This window comes from Lagopus muta, chromosome 3 (assembly GCF_023343835.1).
Source record: "Lagopus muta isolate bLagMut1 chromosome 3, bLagMut1 primary, whole genome shotgun sequence".
Taxonomy (NCBI): domain Eukaryota; kingdom Metazoa; phylum Chordata; class Aves; order Galliformes; family Phasianidae; genus Lagopus; species Lagopus muta.
The window spans coordinates 74,132,692-74,143,517 of NC_064435.1; the positions used below are offsets into that span (position 1 = coordinate 74,132,692).

At 36.7% G+C, this 10,826-nt stretch overlaps 1 long non-coding RNA gene across 1 annotated transcript; it reads left to right on the forward strand.

Annotated features, from left to right (window-relative positions):
- The first annotated feature begins 1,520 nt into the window (after positions 1 to 1,520).
- LOC125690736 (uncharacterized) lies at positions 1,521 to 7,163 on the forward strand. Its single transcript, XR_007375765.1, has 3 exons — positions 1,521 to 1,629; positions 4,783 to 4,878; positions 6,204 to 7,163. It is a non-coding gene; the product is annotated as an uncharacterized LOC125690736 (long non-coding RNA).
- Positions 7,164 to 10,826: the final 3,663 nt, after the last annotated feature.

Sequence of the window (10,826 nt, forward strand, 5' to 3'; positions counted from 1 at the left end):
TCTTCCAGTGGAAGTTACATCAAGATGAGGGGAGCTCCTGGAACATACCCATATATTGCTTCACTCCTGCCCAAGGTGTGGGACCAAGCCTGTGGCAGTGGTCAGGAGTATTCAACTTTACAGCTTGCATGAACTGGTCAGCATGGAGGAGAGATTCATGCAAATGAATGTGAACTTGTGCAGATGGCAGTGTCACTTCACACAAAATATCCTTGATTGGAGCATGAATTCAGAGGATGCAAGGTTAAGATGGAAATAATTGTTTTCAGCCTAAATCAGGTCCAGGAAGTATCTTTGTTCAGATTGAGACATCTGAGTTTTATGCTAACTGAAACACTAACTGGGTTTCAGAAGCAAAATTCATCTCTCACCCTAAAAAACCTTTTTGTTAGAGGAACATGCTTTCTATTCTTGCAAATAGCACAGTTTTAAAAAAGAATGACAAAAAACACTCTGAAAATGTTAATGCTTAATGAAGCAGCCTAGTGACTAAACATTCTTTCATGCTCTTGGATAATTGCTCTCACTACTCTGGTACTATTGCCAGGGCCCTGATGACACTAATGGGTCTCACCTGGTACCTCTGCCCACATCCTCTGCCCATAGACCCAAGAGCCTTATTTCAGTTCAGATCTGGGCCTTTGTTCTCACAGCTATGATATATGTGCATCTGTTTCTAGCTCTGTTTATGGTTGTATCTCTTGTAACCTTGGCCTGCCCTCCAGGCAGCCTGACACCAGATGTGTTTTCAAGTTAGAATTTTCAAGCCTTTGCTGTAATGTTAATTGTGGTCTTTTCTCTCTTGTTCTGCCTATTCTCACTCTTGACTGGGTTCCCTGGGTGGGTCCTACCCTTATTTTGCTGTTAACAGTGATTTTGATGTTTCCCAGTACTAGCTCCTTCCTCTACCTGTTATCCTGTGGGACTGTATGCATCAGAGAGGACGTTAACTGTGCCAGGCTATTCTTTCATCCTGTTTTCTCCTTCTCTGGGGGACTGTCCTCTTATAACTCTTTAGCAGCTGTAGGAAAAGCTAGTATTTTATTGTTTTTTTGTTTTGGTTTGGTTTTTTTGGTGTGTGTGTTTTATTTTCTTATTTGTTTCTTCTTTATTAGGAATGCCAGGGGCACAGTATGTGCACCTGAACAATGGGTAGAATATCGGTGTGTTCAGGTTCAGGAATAAAACATAGAGCTATTCAGTTCTACAAGCACAGCAGCAGTTCTGTCACACGTACTGCCAAAATTGTTGAGGAGAGCATGAGTTGATTTCAAAGGTCCCATTTAGATATCACACCTGACATAATCTTAAGAGCCAAAATCTCCCCTGTGTTCTGTTTGGGGATCTGTCTCCACCCAACCAGCTCACTGCCATAGTCATTAATTACTGCTGTTTACTTCTTACCATGTTTCTATTGCAATGTTGTTCACTCTACTATAGCACCTATCTCAGGGTTTGGGATGTACTTTTATGTTTGGTTTTTTTTTTCTGATTTTACTACTATTTCCTTAACAGTACTTTAGGAGTCAAGAGCTGTTAATCAAAATTTTATGTCTCTGACTACCACCCATCTGCACAACTGACATGCAGGCAGACTGCCTGGATTTGCTTGGCAAGATAATAACTGACGTAAGTACTGAAATATCTCCTCCACATGGGATGGTCTGGCAGGATACTGCTGATGCAGCAGAAGGAAAACTTAACTGTTGTGGGCAGGGTCTTTTTGACCTTCCTTGGCAGAGATCTGTGACTATTTTGACTTATTAACAGCCCCTCCCCCCCCCCCCCCCCCCCCAAAAAAAAAAGCAAAAAAGTACCACCAAAACAAACAAAATATCAAACAAAAACCCTACAAAGTAACTCCCTCATTCCTTTTATAGTCCTGTCTTAACACTTTAAGTGTGAGGTGATTTAGCTGAGTCACTGGGGGGGGGGGGGGGGGGAATGTGAGGTGAGGGGTCAGGAAATATACACATAACTGGTTTTCTTCCCAGATTAGCTTCAAAATAAAATTTATGTCCACAGTTTCAAGGATAACAGGATGAGATGTCTCAACATGATGATTTCCATTATAATGGCTTAAACTATTTTTAAACTTTATGTCATTTCTTATTCCTCTGAACTACTTACTGGTTACAGAATAGCTGTGCAATTCACTATTTCTAGAAGAAAATGGGAGTTTGGTATGTGCTTTTTCAGGACAGAGCTTCACTGGGAAAGTGCACAGTGTTTTTCATTTCTAGATATGGGATTTAAACTTCAAAGTCTTATTTTGTACATTTTTTCCTTTTGTCCTCCAATAACAGAATATTTTATATATATATATCTCAGAATATTTTATATATATATATCTCTGTACAGAAATAAGTTTCGTAGATCACAGGAAATTATCTTATATTCATCTTATATTCACTTTTTTCACAGACATTTAGATGGCAAAATCTTGGTCTTTCTATGTGTGCTCTGGCTTCTGAATACTGCAGGTATAATAGGATTGTAGATTACAGCAGACAGGTGTATTTTTACTTTCTGTAAATGCTATCCTTTAGCATTTGTGCTGTGATCAGTTTATTGTCCATTTCTGGCTGCAAGAAGTTGCACTAATCAATTAAAGCAGATCTAAAGTAAATTTAATGAATATGGGCACATTTTAGCCTATTGAGACAATACAGAAGAACCAAGGAGCTGTAAAATGTTTTATTAAGAAATATTTATATAAATATATATCTACCAAAATGCAACTAAAAATGGATCATTTCAAGATCCACTAGTATAACAGACTATCTTGCTGGTGTTATTTCATTTTCATTGAAGATTTGCTACGTAAAACAGTGTATTTATTGTGCTAGTATTTGGTGGTTATTTTTCTGGTTGGTTTTTCATGATCTGGAAATGAGTTCTTTTTGATTCGTCTCTAGCCTCTCATCTCCTGTAACTTACAGGGATACATTGTTGATCTTAGGAAGCATAATTCAAATGATTCATAAGGTACTTGTTTCATCCTAATGGGGAGTAGGAAGGAGAACAAAGTTCGTTTAGTACAAGTTAACCTTTTATCCAGGGCTTACATGGAGAAGTGACTTTCTCCATTCTGAATGATTGTACTGCTTATTCTGGCAAGGTAAGAACCACACATGATCAGCACACCTTTCCAAATACAGAAGGATACTCTTTGTTTTGTATTTACTGTTTAATTTTAGGGAGAATGTTACATATAATACCATGTTATTTATAATGTGGTTTACTATATGAAAAGTATGGGTAGAAATATATAAAAAAATTCTGATTAGAACTTCTGTTTCAAACTATACATTATTTTTTGAAAATCTTTTATAGTACATTGCAGGATGCTTTCACTTCCTCTTTAATAGTGCTTAATAGATTTTAGATTTTAATTCTTTCCTCTGAATCAAAAGGATTCAAAACAAAACCATGTTTAGAAATGATGGAAGGATTTGTAATATCCTTCTCCATTAAAAATAAGAATTGACATTTTTTTCTTGTCTGACAAAATAGACTTAATTTTTTGGTGTCTAAAAAGGTAATGATGATAAATGAAGACGTAGTGTTAGTACAGTGAAAAAACTTTGTTTTTATGAAACATATCTTTTAATATTTTGTATTTTATCTATCCACTAAAACACCACTGTTATTAATAGAACATTTCATTTGCAAATACAAAACAAATGTAAACAAATGGGTTTTGCTCAAGATTTTATTGTACTGTGAATATGTGTAGTTATTTTTCTCTAATCTAGATTGTCAGATCAAGACAAACACGCAATGAACTCTGAGGAGAAAGAATTACCTTTGGAATACTCACAGAAATGCAGCCAAGTATCATGTCCCCCATGCCCACATCTCCTGGAGCTCTTGCTGAACCACTTTCTTGCTCTCCTTACTGAGGTCTTACCTCTTCTGAGGTGTCAGAACTGCCAATTTATGTTGAGAAAAGAGATTATTTCTCAACATGGTCCTGACTGTGGTATCAGAGCAGTTCCAGTGAGCTGGTGTTGGTGGTCCAGCACTTGCAGCCATACTGTGGTGCTGATGTCAGCTTCTTGAGAAGTTGAGTCATTCACCACACAACTGTGTTTTGGGAGGCAAAAGTTCCTAGGTTTGTGAACTGTCCAACTGTTCGTATTGTGTTGCCTCGCGCTCTCACTGTGTGAGAGCTCCCTGCAAACGGTGTACCCTCGACCTATCAAGCAGCTCGTACTCATATGGTGCGGTCTTGAAAATGCTCTCTTTATTGAGCAACACATCCCTTTATATACCGTTGCTTAGCACTTTAGGACCACCTATACGGGGCAGGTCCTCCTATCAGGTTACAGCATGTACTACCCTACTGTTTGATTTCACAATCAATCTCTACTACAGTATTGGCCCTGTATGAAGGAACATCCCCAGATGTCCCCAGAGGTCCACTAGAGTGGTCCTGCTGCTTAATGCTACAGGTGTCTCTTGCAGCAGTGCCACCACTTCCTCCTCCACTTGACATGCTATCTTCCAGTTCTGCATCAGTTACCCACGGCTCTAGAGCAGCAATTTGTCTTCAGGATTGTGCAGTTGGGTAGCAGCCTCTCTATTTCTACTACAGAGAGAAATCTAATCCACCAGGCTTGTGGATTGGATGCAGACTCTCTCTAGTATGCAAAGAACTCAGCCTAGAAAAGAATTGATTGTGATTATTATATGAGGGCTAAATATCCACTTAGGTATAATTGTGAAATTATATGAAAGTCTCTTGTTTCTCCTACTTGCTTTTCTGGCAAAATCTAGATTTCTATACTCCTTTGGCAATTGGAGTAATCTGCAGTGGTAAATACTCAGCTTGATTGGAACGCCATTAGAAGCTGCTCATCACTTACATGCAAAGTAAGTACTGCAATATGTAGGCATGTAAAGTTAACAGGTTAGAAAGATCTTGTGAAGGGATTGTCTCCTAAATACTAAGTTGTGATTCTTCTGTTTAAAGAACAATCATTATTTTTAGAAGTAATTTTACCAGATGGTTGTTGTTGTACAACTGGAAGACAATAATCACTTGAGATAAGCCTGAGAGGTAAAAGGTAATAAATACACAGTACAAATGAGGCCTGCAAAGTTCTCTAAGAATATATAAAATGCCATAAAGATGTTGTTGCACTAACAAATGACGAAATGCATTTCCTGAGGCTGTCTGAACTATGATTAATAACATAATTTAAGAAAGTGTTTTGATACAAATAATGGAAGTTAATGTACAATTTTAATTAAAACAGATAATTCGTAAGCAATCTGATAGTTCCTCTGAAAGGAGTAACACTCATATTTTTACATTTAAAATAAAAACCTTTTTTTCTAAAAGCCATCATTTTTTAAATGTTGCTAATTTTCATTGTGTTTATACTCTATAGCTGGCTAAAAGAAATAAATTGATTCTTTTTGTTGTTGATTGTTGGGAAACAATTTTTTTTTTTTTTTTACTTTTCCAATTTTAAAATAATTAAATACCAAAGATGCATAATTCAAATAAGGATTTCCCTTATTCTGAAAGCTTTTATAGTTATACTTATTCTGGAATCTTGCACCCAAGAATAATACTGAGTATTGGGGGGCAGGGGTGGGAAATAAAGAAATTTGGCACTGATATTTTGAAGTATCATATAAAATTAGATGTCTTACGATTTTATTAAGATTAATAAAGCTTTTATTTACACAAACTAAGAATTCTTTTAAATAGCATTTATTTGGAACATTTGTCTTAGGAGTCATAATTTCAAATTGAAATGTATGAAAAACATATTTACTTTAAATTAATGGCTGATTACTGTATATGAATATTTTATGTAAATAATTAATTCACTAACTTTTAGTTGAATAAAATTGCTTTCAGTATTAGTTGAAAAGAGTTTAAAAATGATAAAAATGGGAAAGATCAAAAGTTGTCCAGGGAGAGCAGTAGTATGTAATCTCATGAGAACAGTCAGTATAAAAAAAGATTAAAAAAAAAAGTCTATAAAGTACTGAACACAAAGAGACAATAAAAAGAAAATGTATACATAAGTAAATATGAAATAATTTATTATCTACATATATACAAATTATGGTATGTAGATTTAAGTTGAGTTGAAAGATAGAACTACAAATATTTCGAGCAACCAAGTTCTTGACCTTCATTAACAACTGCATTTGTTTCTGAACTGTTTCTCTGTTTGAAGAGTTAGCTTGCTCTCTCCTAATAGAAGCTCCCTGCTGCTGAGACATTTTGACTGGTAACGGGTCTGAGCCTTCACATCCCACTGCCCTGCTGTGATGCCTGTGCTGTTCTGCTGCATTGCTGGAGAAATCACAGTGCAAACTGTTGCCATTCACAATGGAGTGGAGGAAAGGTCCAGTTCATTTAGAAACCTCTGACTATACGAAGACCATGCTAATGATGGAATAAGAAACTATGTTGCAGTGTATATGAACAGGGTGCTCCAGCAGTCTAGTATAAGACTGTTGGTCATCTTTAACTGTATCTGTATAGTTCTATTGATTGATGAAGTCTGAAATATTATTAATTGTAGTTTCTAGGCACAGAATCATTTCACAAGAGAACTTGAGGGTCAGTGTAGGTGAGCAGTGAATTTAAATTGGCTAGTGCTTCATTAATTTTCATTGTTGTACATTTATAAATACTTATTTTGAGATGTAAATGTGAAGAGGGAAATCTAATATGTCATGCATAGGACTGACATTTTTTAAAAATGGATTTTTAATTTAAGCATCCTCTTATGAATATAGGAACCTGAAGCATAACAGATAGGGACTATTCAACCTAGATACTGCAGATTAAACAATCTGAAGTGTGAATGTTGGATCATTAAAGAGAAACATAGTGCATTAGTGATTATATTCATTGGTAGTTATTATTGAAATTTGTTTTGTTGTCTGATAGTGATTGGGTAATTACTTTAGAGTCAATGAATTCACAGTAATTAGATACTGAATATAAAAGTAACCACGGGAAATGAATAAAGACTAGCTGTCTGACTTTAATTGGTAATTATTAATTATTAACATTTCTGGATATTAGATTTTCTCAAAGGCAAGCGAGGAAATTTATTCTACTCTGGTAATTTGTCTACTTGCTGCCCTCAGCATTGTACTTTGGAATTGAAATCCCATGTTTTTAATACGAATAATTTTTAAGTGACTTGACTGATTTATTGCAGTTATGTGGTTTTTTTGTTTGGTTTTTTTTTTTCCATTTGGCTTGAGGGTGGATGGGAAGTTGTTCAAATTGTGACAAAGGTAGCTTAGAAAATTTTTCTCTTAAAAAAACTAATTGTCATGGCAAATCCCTTTTGGTACTCTCAAGTTTCCAGTGTAAAAACTCATAGTATATTGTCTACTCACTTTTGGGCATCTGCATATATTCAGCTAGTCCTTTCAGTTCCTCATAGTCAGAGGATCTCTAAGGGTTGGAACGGATCTCTGAAGGTCTTCTAGTCCCCTGATTAAGTAAATTTAGTTGGAACAAGTTGACCTGGACTATGTCTTACAAAGTGTTAGGTATCTCCAGGAGAGAAACTTCACAGTCTTTGCAGGCAACCTGTACCAGTATTTATTTTCACAGTGAATAAGTTTTTGTTGCTATTTTTTGTTGTTGTTGTTTGTTTGTTTAGATGGGCACTTTAGTTTGTGCCCATTTCCTCCTGCCCTGTTACTGGGCACCAGTGAGAAGAGCCTAGCTGTGTCTGCTCTGCTCCCACCATCAGATAATTATACACCTCAGTAAATTAACCTCAAGTATCTCTTCTCCAACCAGAATAATCCCAGCTCTCTCAGCCTTTCCACATGACTCCTGTTCTGTCAGTAGAAGTAGGTATTCTTGTGCTTATGTACCTTTTCTATGTAGTAGTGGTATCGAGTATTGTTTTTGTATGTTAAATACTATTTTAATTATATTTTTATTTTAATTAAATTTGCAATACTTGTCATCTCTGAATGTTTGCTTATAAGACCACTGGTAATTAGCGTACAGAGGATTTTTCAGAGAATTCATGTATGCTTTTATAAAGTCACACAGAATGCTCTTATACTATTCTTTAATATGTGCGGAAGTTTTTACATGATGTTAGATATGAAGCTTTTATAGAGACAGTAGGAATTTGTACTGACAGTTCCGTGTTGGAGTGTGCATCCCAGTGAAAAATTCTTTAAAAAAAAAAAAGTTCAAAAAATTAGAATTTCAATTCAAGATAGATTGAGGTAAAAAAAATACACCTACAATGTTACAGAGACAATAGTTTCCATAATTACAGGCAATGTACTTACCATTGGTGATATTGTCACAGTGCCCTTGTGGGACCAGCTCATGGCTCATCCAGTCTGACTCATGATGTGCTGGGGCAATGAGAAAGGCAAAGTGGAACCAGTTGTACCTACATGGCATGGCTCTAGATGATGCTCAGCAAAGCTGACACCTCCGGAGGGCTGGCTATGCAAGGGCATGGCAGCTACATGGTGTGTTCAAAGGCAGACTGAGCTTGTCCCTTGCCTGACATGAGAGAAAAGGCAGAGCTCTTCCCAGATTCCATGGCACAGCATTCATGAGGAGAGCTCTGACTGCACTCTCAGCAAAAGTAACCTGGCTGTAAGAGGATAATTACAATAATTCTGTGACTTGACTTTTGTTGCTGAGAAAATCCAAGGCTCAACAGTACTTAAGATTTTATGAATTCAGTTTGCCTAATGAGGCGAAACAGAGGTGACAACATCCCCAGTGCATAGCTGTGTTTTTAATTTTGATGAGTTATGCATGGCCAGAAACAACAACAGTAATTTCCTTTCTACAAGCATTATGACTTATAAATCACGTTGGTACCAAGACAGCATTAATGAGAAAGAATGGGCAGATAAAACAGAAACTCCTCGATCTGCCTGCCAGCTCTCATCCCACTGGTGCTTGTGCAGAGAGCTACAAAGTGCTCTTTAGCTCTTGTCCCCATGGTAGTGGATGACAACTTGTTTTGCTGCTTATATTTAGGGCATGTTGCATCCTGTCCTGTGCTGCTGCAATGGGCTGTGGCTCAGCAGTATAAGTCAGGGGCTGGTGGCACCAAGGGAGGGTCAGGAAGCTGAGAGCTGGTGAGCTGAAAGGTTTCTGCAATAGTGGGTGCTTGGAAGAGTCTTTACTGGGAAGACCCTACCAGAGGAAGAATCTGGAGGTCCTGAAGTTCAGCTCCAAGACAACATCAGTGACAACCTGCAGCTCGAGAGGTTGCAAAGGTGTAAAATAAGATCACAACCTCAGTGATGGAGTATTGCTGTTTGGTAGGAATCACACTTCTAAGGAGTGGTCAAAAATGATGACTTTTAACTTGGCAAGCCTACTCATCAGAGGCTTTGAGAGGGAATCTTAAATCTTCATAAAAACAGATAATTCAAATAAATGTAAGGAGGTCAAGTATCCACCACCTTGAAATACATCTTTTCACCAAAAACTGATACACTGATACTGCACATAAAACAAGCATTTTCTGCTTATAGTGAAGCATCTGTGTCATGTCATTGACATCCTGTAGAAGCTGTACAGGCTTGAATCTTGCAAGTAAAATTATTACTGTTCAGATATTTAATAATTTGAATAGGAAAGGAACAACCAAATGGTGCTGTTCTGTCCAATAAAGGCTTATCTAAGTATTGTAGCAGTATTCCCCTGACATACCTTCAGGGTGTGCTGTTGTGTGTTTTAGAAAAATACTGATATTCTGAAGTCAGATAACCCAGGAGTGGCTGTAACTGTTTGTATTTTTCTTGAGAACTGAGGAACTGACCTTTTTTGCCCTTGATTGTAAATAGTGACTTAGACAAGGATGAAGTTCAATGTAGTTTGTAAATCACTATTTATTTTTTTATTATTATTTATTGTTTATTTATTAAATATGTATATATATTTAACTATGATTGCCTACCCCTGAAACTCGCTATCCCTTCTTCACTGGAAAAAAATAAAAACAAAACAACAACAAAAACACAACAACACAGCAGTGAGCTACATGCTGCAGTGAGATCACTATCACTCTCTAGTCTTGTAACATGTCTCTGACAGCTTTCCTCACCACAAAACAAAGGAGGTTGCTAAGCACAAAGGGACTAGATAGAGCTTGTAGTTGTCATCAGGAAAAAACATTCTTAGCTAAGTGCTCTCAGGCAGAACACAGGGCTCCTCTTCCCTATGCAGTGCATATCATGTGAAGAGCAGCTCACAGTGCTCTTTGTAGAGAAAAGATCGTAAAATTGTTAATGGCTGTAGATGTCTGTGGAGGTTTCTTCTGCAGATCCTCAGATTGAAGATAGAGCTGAAGTTCTTATCACCTAAGTAACACAGTAGTTTTTACAGGTTATTGCCTGTAACTATACATAAAAAAGACCTAAATGTAACCCATCTGTATAAATGGTAATGTATATGTAGACTGCTCTGAACGTATTGTCTCCTATTTGTTTCTATGGAAACTAGAGCAGATACAAAGAGCACAATAACACTGTTTGACAGAGCAAATTCTCAGCTACAAAATATTATTTTTCAACATAGTCATCACCGTTAGCTGATTTATGCAGGTAAGCTCATTGAGTAGATTTATATAGATTTTTTGAAACTCTCACTGAAGGAAATCTAATGTTAGATGAATGAACCATAAATCAAAGTAGGACAGTGAAAGACATTACAGATAATTGTAGACCATTTAAAAATGTGTATTTGTGGTTCTTAATGCCAGGTTGTTTACTTATACTACAAGATGTTGCCTTCAACAACACCCACAGGACTTGAGCAAAATCCTGCCAAAAAAAAT